Below are 14,461 nucleotides of genomic sequence, written 5' to 3'. Positions count from 1 at the left end.
CTCTGCCTATAAAAAATCTAAATGTGGAGTTTTTATATTTTAACATATGTTAAGCACTAAGCAGCCTCAATTATTTTTCCTGAATACCATCACGATTGAAAAAGTGACATTGATTTCCTACAACAGTTCAATAAACAGTTAAGATTAAGTCACTTACTGTTTATAAGCAATATTGGGTGTTTTTGTTCCATTTCAGCAGCGAAAATAGTTCCAAAGAAAAGTCACAGCAGAACAACGACGCATCTCACAGGAACTCATCCTGTTTTCATTACTGAATGATTCAGCATTTTGAACGAATCGGTTGAGTCAAAGATTCAATGACCCATTCATAAACATCAACATCTGTCTCATTCTTGAATGAATCAACCTTTTGAACGAATCGTTTGAATTAATGAATCAATAACTCACTCATTAATACGGCCGCCTGCCGCCACCTATTGGCAGTTTAGTGTTATGTTTATAAGTAGCCTAGTATAATTCTTTCCAATATTTCTTATTTGCACATTTAAATCAATTTCATAACATTATTTTATGAAATTGTAATTTTTCATTGTAAATGATTTAATTTGATCAGCCCTACCTAGGGTAACAGTATGCTTCATCTTTCATTTTAAATTCCTAAATTTGATCAATAAATTCAATTATTTAGAATAATAAGACACTATAGGGCATTTAATAATATTGGTGGAGGAGATGCTCTTAAAGGTGCAGATATTACAATATGCCTTTTTAAATATCAAAGCTGATTGAACACTGATGAGAATATTGCTTCAGAATAAAAAATAAATAAATTTAAAAAATCCGGACAAGCAACTTTTTACTCAGACAAGTGATTGACAGATTTACTTACTTGTCTGGAGGACAAGCACGTGAAAAGGCTTGAGGGGATAGTTCACTTTGATATTTTTAGTTTTGACCAAAAAATATCAAAATTGAAAATACTGCAGAAACAAAAACACCTACATCTATCCCTTGAGGTAAGCTAAAACATATCAAAAATAATTTTGTGAACTATCCCTTGCTGCCACTGAAAAAAAAAAAAAAAAAAAAAAAAAATTCCCTACCGACCCATGACCTCAACTGACAACCAACCGGAACCAAACTTTTTTTTTTTTAGGCCCTATTCCACCGCGTGACCCCGTTGCTCTATCAGCATGTGCATCACACGCCATCTCTGTTCCACCATATCATAACTGTTGGCGATGATCTCGTTTTAGCTCTGCTACGGGCTGCTTTAAATTCGCTGTCAGTTTGCCAGGTGTAAATTAGCCATGATAAGCTCTGCCCTTCACCGCTGTACTTTTGCTGTTATGACAAAGTCCGCCAGTCAAAGCATGCTTCAGATCAAACAAAGAAAACACTGTTTGTTCTGTAGCACGCAGGAGAGGTTAGAAGTGTGTGTGTGTGTGTGTGTGTGTGTGTGTGTGCTTGTTTATTTCAATCTTACCTTCAATCCCTGTTTTTGGCAGGCCTACCCGGAGAGCTGTATACAAACATGCTGCTCTCTCAAAGCAGCCGTATTATCTTTACAATGCTTCATGTCACGTTTAATTTCACCTCCATTTGTGCGTTTCAGCAATTAGCCATGCCCCAGCCTCAGCAAGTACTTTCTATTTAGTGATATTAAACCAAATTCAAAGATGACCAGTATCAGCAATATGAGGTGTCCCGCAGGGAGAGTTTAGACCCATACTAAAGTTTTATGCTTCATGAGTCTGGCAATTGGTGCAGAGCCGTTGCAAGGCTGATGCTAAAAAGATAAGATGTCCTTCCAAATAAATTGAGAATTTCATACAACTTAAAAACTTATAAAATTCCTCTGATATTTAACAGACATGCTATTAGGAAAATTGCCTTAAAATGGCAGCTGTATCCATCCGATTACTTTACTGGTTGACTTTAGTGTGCACCATTTTGATATAGACCATTTGGGAGCAGAAGTCACAGTTACATCATTGCAGTTGCACGCAAAGGCTAAAGATATACAAAGATGGTGCACCCATGTTATGAATGTGAGAAAGTGCAATGGGCAATGAGGTGGAATAATCCCTGCCTTTTTAATTAAAAGAACCAATCACCAATTGATAAAGTCATTGCGTCATGCATACTGGCTCGCCCAGCCTGAAATTTAAGGGTTTTAAAGCTATTATAACATATGACAGTTTGTCAGATTTTGTCGCTGATGTGAAATATGTTTAAGTGAACAGACTTTCCTTGAAAGGGACTTTCTAGTGGCGGAAAAAGTGCAAGTTCTACTGAATAAAATAAAAAATGTCTTGTTGTGCCTTTGGATGTCAGAACCAGAATGCTAAAACAATGGTCTTCATTTGTACATAAAACCATCGTCAAAGAAGCTCTGAAGCTAAACGGATGTTTATGGTTGTAAGCAATTAAACAGACTGGACTGATGAAACAGCAATGATTACCTTATTTTAAAGCATGAATTTGATGTAATCAATAGATCTACATAATATTTACATATGCACTTCATAGGGTACATAAAGTATTAGCCCAACAGTTACAACATGAACAAATATTTAAACCTCTAACCTTTTATCCCACAATTCTGACTTTTTTTTCTTGCAATTGTGAGTTTAGATCTCTCAATTCAGACTTTTTAATCGAGTTTTTCACAGTTCTGTGAAAAATGTGCTACTGCAGAACTGCCATTTTCTGCCACCAGGTAGGCTCCGCCCACAAAATACATCATTCCTGTTATGTTTTTAGACACCCAAATGGTATATATATGCTCCGTTCATAATTACTATAATTTCGAGATGACAACATCCTCAGATTGTGAATAATGCGAGAGAGAGAGAGAGAGAGAGAGAGAGAGAGAGAGAGAGAGATGTGTACCTGTGTCAGTTCAGCATCTTTCTCTCTTTTATTTTTATTATTATTTATCGTTTTATTATTGCACACCTTCCAGCCAATCAGAATAGCGTATTCAGACAGATTATGGTGTGTGCATATATATTCAGAAGAAATATATAAAAATGGTGTATATATATATATATATATATATACATACAGTATATATGGTATATACCATTTTTCTTTCTGAAAGGTAATTCTTCTGAATCCATTATGAAAACAGCATTCAATCGATGAGGGAAATGAGCCATGGAAAGTTTTCCCATTCCTGTAATTTGTCGACCGTGTTGTCTAAGACTATCCTGTCTGATATCTCGAATATTTTCTGTTGCTGTTGTCAACTATGGATTTGTTGGTGAAACCTGTTCATTCAGACATGTGACAGGAGGAAATGGCACGTATCGCCTGGTGAATACTTACCCCCAGCCGACTTAATGGCCAACGAGCATTCACACACCCAGGAAATTATGTGATGTACCGGTCTGCACACAGGAAGTGAAGGGCTGCATGTCATTATGGATTTATATGGTTTCTATCGACAGAGACCTCTCACAGTATTCCTTAAACAGAGAGAAACATAAATCTGCCACAACAAATCTTTCAAATGAAGAGTTGGGTGATTTGATTTGTCGGTTTGTACATATTTGTAAATATAATGTTAGGGAACTGGGGAAAATGCATTATGTGACGTGGTAAATGCTTTTTGTCCCAAAAATGTTCATGTAGTGGAAGAAATTTGGTGATTTAGTGCAGTAAATCAGGTTTGGGTTTAGAGTGTATAAAATGAAGTACAACTTCATTTTGTGTCGCGTATTTCATCCAGTCCACAAAATTATTCAGGTTACACACTCGGTAGCCCTGTGTCCTGCAACCCACTGAGGTCCTCTTTGGTATAACATACTCTTTGATGAAAGGCTCAAAGGAAAGTCATTTCAGAAGTGGAGCAAGTTATTACATTTTGATGAAGACAAACATGTTTTTCTTTTGGAATTATATGCACAAGACGTGAAACATGCGTTAAGAAAGTAAATAAAATCAAATTTTCCATGTATGCCAATCAGGATTTCGAGATATGAAAGTCAAATGTCTCTTTTTCTTTCATTTATGAATCGAAAAGCTATTTTCTAAAACAAACTTGATGAATCACAGCTGTGTTCTTGTGTTCCAAATCCCATTTAAAAAAAATATATAAAACGAAATGAAATGTCAAAAACTACTCCCACTCGCTCTTCTGCACGAGGTTGTCTGAAGAGGTGAAACCAATTTGTTTTCGATCTGTGAACACGGCTCCCTCTGATCCCCATGCGTTCTTTAAGACAGGCCTTGATTATTGTTCTATGGAGGCCTTCAAAGTCATCCTCAACAAAGACCATCTCAAAGAGGTGTCAAATGTACAAGGATTCACAATAAACACTGTCAGATTTGACAGTTCGCTCAGCATGTTGCTTTTTGAACGCTATATTGACAAAAAAAAAATCGTAATTTATGCGTTAGTCTTTGAGAAAATGAGCCCTTCCTTCTTGAAATAGCATTTGTTACCTGTTTCATTTCCATTGCGGAAAATATGGAACATTTTATAATTTGATCCATCGCAAATTCGATTGATATATATATATCAAATATTGACATTAAGCTCTGATTAAACATCTGTTGGGGTCGCACCGCACAATATCATATCACTGTGTAGAGTTTGAGAGTGTATTTGATCTGTAACCAGAGCCATGGTCTTCCCTCACCTCTGCTCTCTAGAGCGCCGTGGCTGGCGTTCTGTTCTCCCTCATCCGCCACATCAAACGATCTCATTACCTGCTGTCATATCTAAGCTTCTCTCTCTCCTCGCTTCCTCTCTCTTTCCCAGCCTTCTCTTTGCTTTACATTGAAACACAGAATTATTGTATTTATACTAGCTGATGTCATGCTCCGTTCTCCCTCTGAAGTCTCTGTGTGCGTGTCTCCAGAGCCTCCCTTGCCGCCCTCCACCAGCCCACCGCAGACGCCCCTCTATAAAATTCCCTTTTATTTATTGCTTGTTTGCTTTTTATTAGGTGGCGGCGCAGACCCCATCCGTTCCCTGCCGTTTGATGTGCGCTGCTCTCTTGTCACTGATTACAATTCACATCTGCAAAAAGACAGAAAGGAAGGAAGACAGGTTGTTAAAAAGAAAAGAGCAGGATGCTATCGGCTCTGAAGAGGGGATCACGTTTATTTGCCATCCTCCATATCTTGTTTCTCCATGGCTAATATGTCTCAATCCACTCCCTAGTTCAGTAGTAAATTAGCCATTTGTTGGGTTGTGTCCAGTTGTAGATCGATCAAAGTTCCAAGAATCCACCATAAGTTAGGATCTTCTTTCTGTCTTCTATCCATCCATCCTGTATACCTCATAATGTCAGTGTACTTTTTAAAAACTATACAAAGATGCACAATAAAACAAATGATACCAGAATAATATTGGTTATGATGAGCAATACAGTTGATTATGTTATCAGTGCCTTATGATTCAGTAGATCAAGGTTCTTGATAGTGTTCAAATTTGCCTACTAGAATCACAGGGAACTAGGGAGTGGAATGAGACACACCCCATGTCTCTTTCCTCCTCTGCAGGATTATCTGAATTGCACCGGTCCTAAATTACACCCCTCCTTCTGCCTCAGTATGACACGCCTAAAGCCACTAGTCTGTTCTGAGTATTTACAACTGCTTTGTTGCCTTCTTCTCTTATGCGCATATCTGTGAAATGGCTTTAAGACTGGGGATGAGAGATTGCTTTTGGATTGGTCTCAGCTTTCTAATCCTCTCTCACTCTCTCTGTCTCAATCTCTCTCTCTCTCTTGTCTCCCCTCCTGCCTTGGCAGGCCCACCTGGAGTCATTAATATCAGCAGCTCCACCTGTTAGCTCCGGGGCGGTGTGGCTGCAGCCAGGGCTGTCATTAGCCTGAGTGAGGTTGTGCTCCCAGCCCGCGACCTGCCTCGTTTGCCTGCCTAATTTATTTACTGCGAGTCAGTGGCAGCGTTGGGACTCACCATGGTTGTCCAGAGAGCTCTCTTTCTCTGCCCCTCTCTCGCTTTCTCTCTCTCTCTCCCTTTAAAAAACCAAAGAGTGGGTGCCGTAAATTATGTGAATGGAGCTCTTTAACAGGGCAGGGTGAGCGGAGGCAATGATTGGTCACAGTTTAATGGGACTCCGGTTGTGCTTTAGAAAACTCTTAAAGCTGCCAGACTTCGGTCAGTTTTTGCTTCACAGCATGCACAATCACTAAGTAAAGTAGCGTCTGGCCTTCTGACACTGATAACAATATGTCTAGTGCAGAAAGGGTGTTTCATTCTTAAAGTCTATGTGAAAGCAAAAATGGTCCTGGTTTTAAAAAAATGTCTCCCTTTTTCCTCAAAATTGACAGTTGTCATGGTAACATCACAAATTTGTGGATATTAGATGGATGCTTTTGACATTTGTTTTTCGTGAGAGCAGTATCCCAATTCCGAACGAATTTACCACAGACAACATTGCAAAAACGAAAGAAAGAAATGCTGTTGGCATATGAAATGTTTTAATGAAATCTGTTACCCGTGGGAACAACCCGTCACCCAACGACACAATATTCATCTAATCATTCACACTAAGACACTACGGTTTAATGTTTGGGGTCAATATAATTTTTGTACACTCGAAAACAACTGGGGTGAATTGTTGGTTACAATTGTTTGTTGAATTGGGTGAATTCAAATGTTTGGGGTTAGTGATATTTACATTTTGAGAAAACAAATGAATATTTCTACTCAGCAAAGATGCATTCAATTGATTCAATTCACCCCTTGCCTCTACCCCTTCGCGTTCACGTCTAGGATAGGGTGTCCCGATTCTTGTTGAGATCGAGGAGTAGGGCAAAAGGGGTAGGGCTACATAGCTCTCGAAATGGAGATTTTTCAGAGGCACACTCCAAACGGAGGGCTACAAGAAAGTTCACAGAATGCATCGCAAATCACCGGCGAGATGGCTTCACAAATGGTTAAACATTTAAATTTAGTGCCAGGTGATGCCACCATACACTTTATTTACTCATATAATAATACTATTGTCATTTAAATGAAGAAATTGTATAATAAATTACCTTTTCGAATCAGAAAAGACAGAATGGAATGTTATAATCATCAAGTTTCCTCAAAGTTAAGAGCAGCTGCGCTGATTTTCAGTCGTTGTCATGGAGAAATCCTGTAAAAACGGCAGAGCTATTGCCGACGACTGATGACGTATCTGGTTCATGAAGGGTTGTTCCATTTCTAAGGGGAATATTTCAACCCCTTGGTCCATGTAAACAAGGGATAGGGCCACGGGGTGAATTGGGATTGAGCCTAAAGCCCAATTTATAATGGGCTCTATGCACGGCGGTATTTCCGGTGAAGGTGTAAGGATGATAACTTCCGCCGATCGTAGAGTCCAATGCAATAACGAGAATTTATATTGAATTTTATACTCCATGGTTATACTAAAGAAACGTTAGTCACAAAAACAGATAAAACAGACACCCCTCGTTGTGTTTATGCTTCTTTTTAAAATTATATTGCATAAACATAACTATATATAAAATTACATATAAACGTATGTACGTTTCGTTTCAAAGACGGGAGGACAGTAAATTTTGAAGACCCGTTTTCCGCGGTTTTCCTCCTCTTTAATCTCCACAACTGGAAATGGACGAGCATTCTTGCGTCAAATGCGGAATTTATGCGTGCATATTCATACATTCTGCGTCAAACTCACACCGTAGCTACGCCGTAGGCTGTGTGTAGCACGCCTGCCCTTCGGCGTACCCTGACGTGCACCTTTCCAAAAATGTAACCGCGTCAATTCTACGCATATCGCAAGCGCTGTGTATTTGTGCGTCAACATGGACAATGACGCAGAAGTATAAATGAATACTAACGCGTAGTCTATAGTGTAGAGGCTCCACCGTAGGTCCGACCCAGAAGTATAAATCAGCCTTAAAGATGAACTGAACTGAAATTTGAGAAAAGGTGATATAACAGATGTATTTTATTTATTCTCATTGGTACAATTTTTAAAATGGCAGAATTTGTTAAAAGGGATAAAATGGTACATTGAAAGTGTTGTTTTTATTACACGGGCGCCGCCATGTTGGATTTCAACGTTCGACTACGTCACTGGCATGGTAAGCCACTCCGTTGCCTACCCGCACCAGCAGAACAGCCGTAGCTTGTAAACAGTCTGAGGCTAGCTGACATGGCTGAGGAAACAGATTTTTTAGCGACACACTATTTAGAGATGTGTACTTTCGTCAATGAGTACATGAAACGTCTGACAATGCACAAAATGTTTTATTTACACAAGTTACAAGTTCAATGCATCACGTTAACGTTACTCGAATCCTTGATATTCGGGTGAGGGGGAAAAGATCCCTGATGTATAGTTCACTGTAAAGGACGGGATTTTCTCCTTCCTAAATGCACCCTCGCCCATAGAGTGAACTGCCAGTACGCTGTTAATCTAAACAATCTGAGAAAAGTGTAACAAGTTAGCCCAGCCGTCACATATTCGTAAAATACCCTGCTACTTATGGGGCGGTCCAGCGTCTCAGCTCGGACATCCATTAGAGACAGCATAGCCTCCTTCAACACGTTTCTCTCACCGAACAGCATCCGAAATGAACGGTGCATGGTGATGCATTTTTCGCCTATCAATAAATGTCCATGTTGACCTCTCTGCAACAGATCGTCTCCGTGCAGTGTCTATGCTCCACAGCGCTCGCGCCCACAGTCACTTTCCCCCAAACGATCCTGTACTGCAAGTGAAGCCTGAAACTGATCGTCCTCGATGTGGTGGTAGTTAGACACTACCGGCCTGTCCCTCACGGGCTCAAATGCTGATCCATGCCGTTAAAAGCGCTCATTTTCGTCTGTGTATACAGGACCTACAGCTGTTGTCTATGGCGCTCCGCGGGTCCTACCATGCCAGTGACGTCATCGGAACTGCCAGCGCTAACAAGCACAATTTTGCTTGCTTAAAAAAGCTATATTAATATATATTTTAAAAAAATGTTTAGTGTAATTTACTTTTAATTGTCATAAACAACACGTTTTCAACGTCGATATTTTTCAGTTCAGTTCATCTTTAAGAGTCAGCTGATTTCAAACCACCCAAAACTGATTGGATGGGATTTTATGTGTTTTGTTCCTTTTCATACGACAAAAAAAAAAATTGCTTGTCATTGTTGCATGTACCATTGTTCAGGTAATTTCACATGCAAGATCCAGTCACTTCAATCAGAATATGGAATTTTACATGAAGGCAAAATATATACTCTGCAACAGGTTGACCAACAGAAAGCGGCTTGGTTGGAAAGTAACTTCTGTGTGAGCTGTGCTTCATACATTACTACACTATTTTGAGTAGACAATGGAACTTTTTGCGAATGAAATTTGCTTTCTTTTCATCACTTCTGAGATAAACAGTGGAGCTGTTTGGGGCAGCATGGGGCTGAAGACAGCACTGTGAAGGTGCTTTGAAGAGCAGAGAGTGGTGATTAATGCTCTCGTAAAAGGAGGTGAGCTGATTTTGATGGAGGGCTTTATAGATCTTGCTGCCTTGGAGGGTGGGCGGCAGGGTGGAAGGGGGTTTCTTATCCATTTATGCAGCTTTCTAGAGGAAAGCTGAAGTTATCAAACTCAATTTGACAAACCACTGCCCAGCTGCGTGTACCACAGAGGTCCACTGAGAACTCGACGTGTCAACGTGAGCCATCTCCACGCGAGTCCAGTTAGCCACGTGGTCCCTGTCTATCAAAACAGACAAAGTGAGCCTTCAGGGTGGGCGCCTCTAGGGTGTACGCACACATGCACATACACAAACGCTGCAACAACAACCTCAAAGAGCAGCTGTTTGTCATATGGCGCTATCAAGAGCTAATCATCCAGGAACGACTGGCCTCTAACAAACAATAAATCAATAGTTACTATGGCGATGGAATCTCAGGGAAAACAGCAGGGCCTTTTGACGCAGGCAGGTAATGAAATGATAATACCTTGCAGATGGAGCCGTTGTCAAGGAGTCGCTGACCTTGAGTGGCTTTGTCACTTTTCCTGCAGGTGAAGAGGAAAGAGTTCTGTCAGCGGGGATGGCTGGGGGACCTCAGGGGAGCATTTTGCACACCTCCACTGATACAATTATCGTGTGTGTGAAAAAGAGAGAGAAAGAGAGCCTTTAGGTGAATATAAAATCGTTTTTATTCCATTGTTTTTTAAAACGGTTAACTGTCCTCTTGGTAGATTTTAAAGCGTCATTTTGTCACTGTTTAATGACGTCGTCAAGCATTTCCTGTTTCTCCTGGGACCTTCTGGCTGGTTTTTATTCATCATGGTGTCAAAATTTGAATCCCCATTAAACACAAAAAAAACAGGAACAACTTCCGATAATTTCAACCCTGTCGTGTCACTTTTCAGTGTACACATTTCCAAAAATGTTTTCTTAAAGACCCCCAGTGGTGAAAATCAAGTTTTTCATTTTTATATGTCTATAGCCGCGTTTCGATTACCCTTCATATTGCGAATTGAAAATACGCCCAATGGAAACACGTCAATTTTGCAAAAACTCGCAAAGTATTGCAAAAAAAAAAAAAATGCTCACATAAGGTGGTTGTTCAGGCAATTAAGGAATATTTTTGCAAAACTGCAATGGAAACAGTTTTTCCGTTTTTACAGGTCATCTTGCGAACGTAAAAGTCTTTAAAGATGACGTGGTATGTTCGGACAGAAGACGAGACAGAGTTCTTTATTGAAATCATAAATAACAAGGAAATGCCGCAATCAAGAACTTGAAGTAGATAAGAGGGAGAAACACCTAATATGTGCTGCTCCCAAGTATAATGGGCTTTCCTTGCTATTAATTTGTTGATAACATGCCAACGTCTCCTTCGATTAAAAATAATGGCTAGTGCGGTGGCTGGGATATAGGTAAACCTACTAACATCTGTTGCCATGATTTATCACGAGAGGAAAAAATTATGTTTAGTCAACATTGGTTAATGGAAACGGCATCATTTCGCAATAGTTTTTTATTGACATTCAGAAAATATCGCAAAAGTTTTCATGACAACACCAGTGTATTTTCTTCTTAAAACTGCAGTGAAAAAAAGACTGTAGTTTCTAAAATGTAGACTGTAGTTTCAAAAATGTAGTTTCTTACATCACAAACTTGTAACCAATCACATCACTGTGTGGGCGGGGTTCAGCATATCATTACCTGCTGCGAAGCAGGAGAGACTCAAGAGAAGCTAGGTTATCCCTGTATTTTTATTTTATTTTTTTAATGAAAAACCAGGTGCATTTAGCAATATAGCGGGTGAATTATGTATAAGATAAGACTATATGTCTTTTAAACTGACGTTCTAAAAGCATTTCTAAGGATACTTATTTTAAGAAGGCTGCTGTCTGACTCCAAGATGGTGAACGTGAACCTGGTTTGTGAAACATTAGCAACACATTATTAGTCAATCAAAAGGTTAATCGTATTAATTGCCGCTGTGTGTTCGGCGTTGTAGAAAGCAATATATAAAACACATTACCCTTCTGATACATAGACTTGTACATGAGTTGACTGAGTGGAGTGACTAGTGTGAGTGGAGGCGGGGCTGATTTGCATTAAATAAAGTAAGGTTGTAGAGTTACATTCAAGCTTTTTTAGGGCATGAATGAAAAAAAAACTTTATTTTATATTTTTGGTGATCAAAGAGGAGTTTTAAGAGACTACAGAGGGACTTTAGGTAAAAAAAATTTGACAAACACCGTCTTTCTCTGATATGAAACATAATCAAACAGCATTTTCTTATTTTCTCAGGTGAAAAAACGCCTCTGGTTTCATGTCTGACTTCTCTCAGTGTGTGTGCAGGGTGAAAGGTCACGCTCCAGGAAGCACTTCAGAGAGGAAGTCAAACTAAGCAATTGCATTGTGGATACACAGTGGGTGACCATGAGTGTCTGCGAGAGCGACAGAAGAGGGAGGGAGAACTAGAGAAAGAGGGATGGAGAAGAATCACACTAGAGCTGATGGTGTTTAACCAAGTGCTTTTAATATTAGATAATCAATTTATTTTGATGGTGTACAAGTGGTTCTTGTACAAAAAAATCTGGTTTATGGCTCCAGTTCTCTTTGCAATTTTTGGAAGTAAGATGAAATTGAAATTGTTTTATAACTTCGCATGACACGTAAGAGTCCAGTCTGTTGTGATTGGTCTGCTGCTTACAGCGCGTGTCGCAAACGAAATGCTCATTACCATAACTGAACTTCAGCTCCGGAGGCTTCTTAGTTTGCCGGTTAGCATGAGACCTACATAATATAAAACTCTAAACTACGTATTTTGAACACCTGGTAGAAAATATATGCATAAATAATTAGGGGTGTTGATGGCGCAGTGGACAAGACACATGCCTTTGGTTTGAGAGACTGGGTTCAAATCCACTGTGAGACACCAATGTGTCCCTGAGCAAGACACTTAACGCCTAGTTGCTCCCGAGGTGTGGGACCTCTGACATATATAGCAATTGTAAGTCGCTTTGGATAAAAACGTCAGCTAAATGAATAAATGTAATTAATCATGCTTACACGTTGTGATTCTGAGGAGCAAATAAAGTGGGTACTATCCCATTCCCGTTTAAAAGCATTTTGAAAAAATCCCATTTTGACCTCACAGAGATTTGAGAAGCAATTGTCAAAAGGTTGTATTGCTGTTTTTTTGCTGTGGTAATTTTTAACCACCGACTCTTCACATCCTCATCCTCAGAGCGAGAACAAGTGTCTTCTCGGCATGTACACAAAACGAACCAGCTACAGTGTTTGAGGGAGGGTCAAAGTAGACGTTGTTCGCGGGCAGCCAATGAACACCATAGGTGGGAATTATGCAACTGTATTACAGCTTCACGAATGCAGGTCACGGAAGTGAGACTGGAATTCCTGCTGATTTGCTTAAGCATTTAGAGTCTAGTCTTTCTTTTGGAGACTATAACTTTATTTATTGTGCGCTTTCGACTTTACAATTTTACAGACTTGCATTCATGGACAGCTTTATTACACACTTCATGAAAGGAAATATTCGAAAAAGCATAATAGGGGTACTTTAAAATCGGAGGGGCATGATGGAGCAGATCTGAAAATTGCTTTAACGGAGAATCCATAAGAAGAAACATACAGAGAGAGAGACAAAGAGAGACCAGAGACAAAGAGAGAGAGAGAGGGCTCCCTGCAGGCCTCGCCAGCTCAATCCTATTTATTGATTTTCTGTCCACTCCTTCAATATGTGGAATGTGCACGGGCCAATAGATGATGACAAACGGGGCCACCAGGGACAGCAGCGGCTCTAATTGAACTTGATGGAGTACAGCTGAGGATCAAAGGTTGCGCACACTCTGTGACATTACAGGTTCTCCTCTTGTGGAAATAGAGAGACGGTGCGCGTGGAGAGGAAAGGCTGGCAGGGAAGAAAAAGGTGTTATTCTCTATTCCAGCTCTTTCCTCCCTCATGTTCCGGGTCATTTTCAAAATATGATGACTTTTACAGATGAAAAGATGTTAAATATTAAAAAAAGAACAGATATCAAACCTTTAATGCAAGAATTGTTTATTAAAGGAATTTTGCACATTTTTAAAAAATAATTTGAATTTGCTAGGTGCCTGACAAATGTCTTTTCCCCGTCTTTTTATTTATTTATCAATTATTTATTTGAAGTATTTTTTCTCTATGTTAAGCATTAGTGTAAGGTCTAGCAAGAGTTCAAAAAAGCAAGCAATTATTTTTTTATATAATGAATATGTAAATTAACTTTTTACCCTTTTAGTTTGAAAAACTAGCATATTGAAAATTTTGACATTTAAAAAGCTATTAATTTAACTTAAAATTATATATTTATTGTACTTGGTTAATATTCACGTTATTAGTGTTTTACTGTTTAGTGTTTGTGTGAAAGATGTCTTTAAAACAATTGTGACTATTGATTTCAGTAATCTTTTATGGGAATTTGTCAGTGGCGTTAGTGCCTTTGGTTACAGCTGCATTCGGTAAATTAAATATTATAATTATAAATTAAAATATATTTTCCTAAATCTTCTATTTAAAGGTACACTGTGTAACTCTTTTAGTTTATTCTTAGCTATAACACTTAGGCCTAGTTCTTTCAAAAATATGTGTGCTCATTAATGTATATTTACTTTGTTCAAGTAATAAAGTATTCTTGTGAGTGTATAATATGCCATTGAAAATACATACGGGTAAGGGGTTCTAATGTCAGTCGCCATGTTGCCCCTCTATCTTGAATGTACATTAGCCAAAGAGGGACATACCCGTTAATTCGAGCTTCGCCTTTCGCGTTTACGTTTGAGTTAACACTCATCTAATCTTGGACTACATTGTTAATCTTGGACTACATTGGCCACCGTAGGAGTTAAAACGAAATCGGAATTGAGAGGAACAGAAACTAATATTCACTGCATGGTCATATACCTTTTCACCGCTAGATGGGGGTAAAAATCACACAGTGTAGCTTTAAAGGCATGGCCACACTGAGACTTCCAACACACCGGAGA

The 14,461-nt window shown here is 39.1% G+C and overlaps 1 protein-coding gene across 1 annotated transcript in view; it reads left to right on the top strand.

Annotated features, from left to right (window-relative positions):
* Positions 1-14,461, top strand: part of fam222aa (family with sequence similarity 222 member Aa) — a 106,610-nt gene that overhangs the window by 1,149 nt on the left and 91,000 nt on the right. The window lies entirely within an intron of this gene.

The sequence above is a fragment of the Pimephales promelas genome, chromosome 4 (assembly GCF_988280905.1).
Source record: "Pimephales promelas chromosome 4, fPimPro1.hap1.1, whole genome shotgun sequence".
Taxonomy (NCBI): Eukaryota; Metazoa; Chordata; class Actinopteri; order Cypriniformes; family Leuciscidae; genus Pimephales; species Pimephales promelas.
This window is presented reverse-complemented; position numbering and strand designations above follow the sequence as displayed.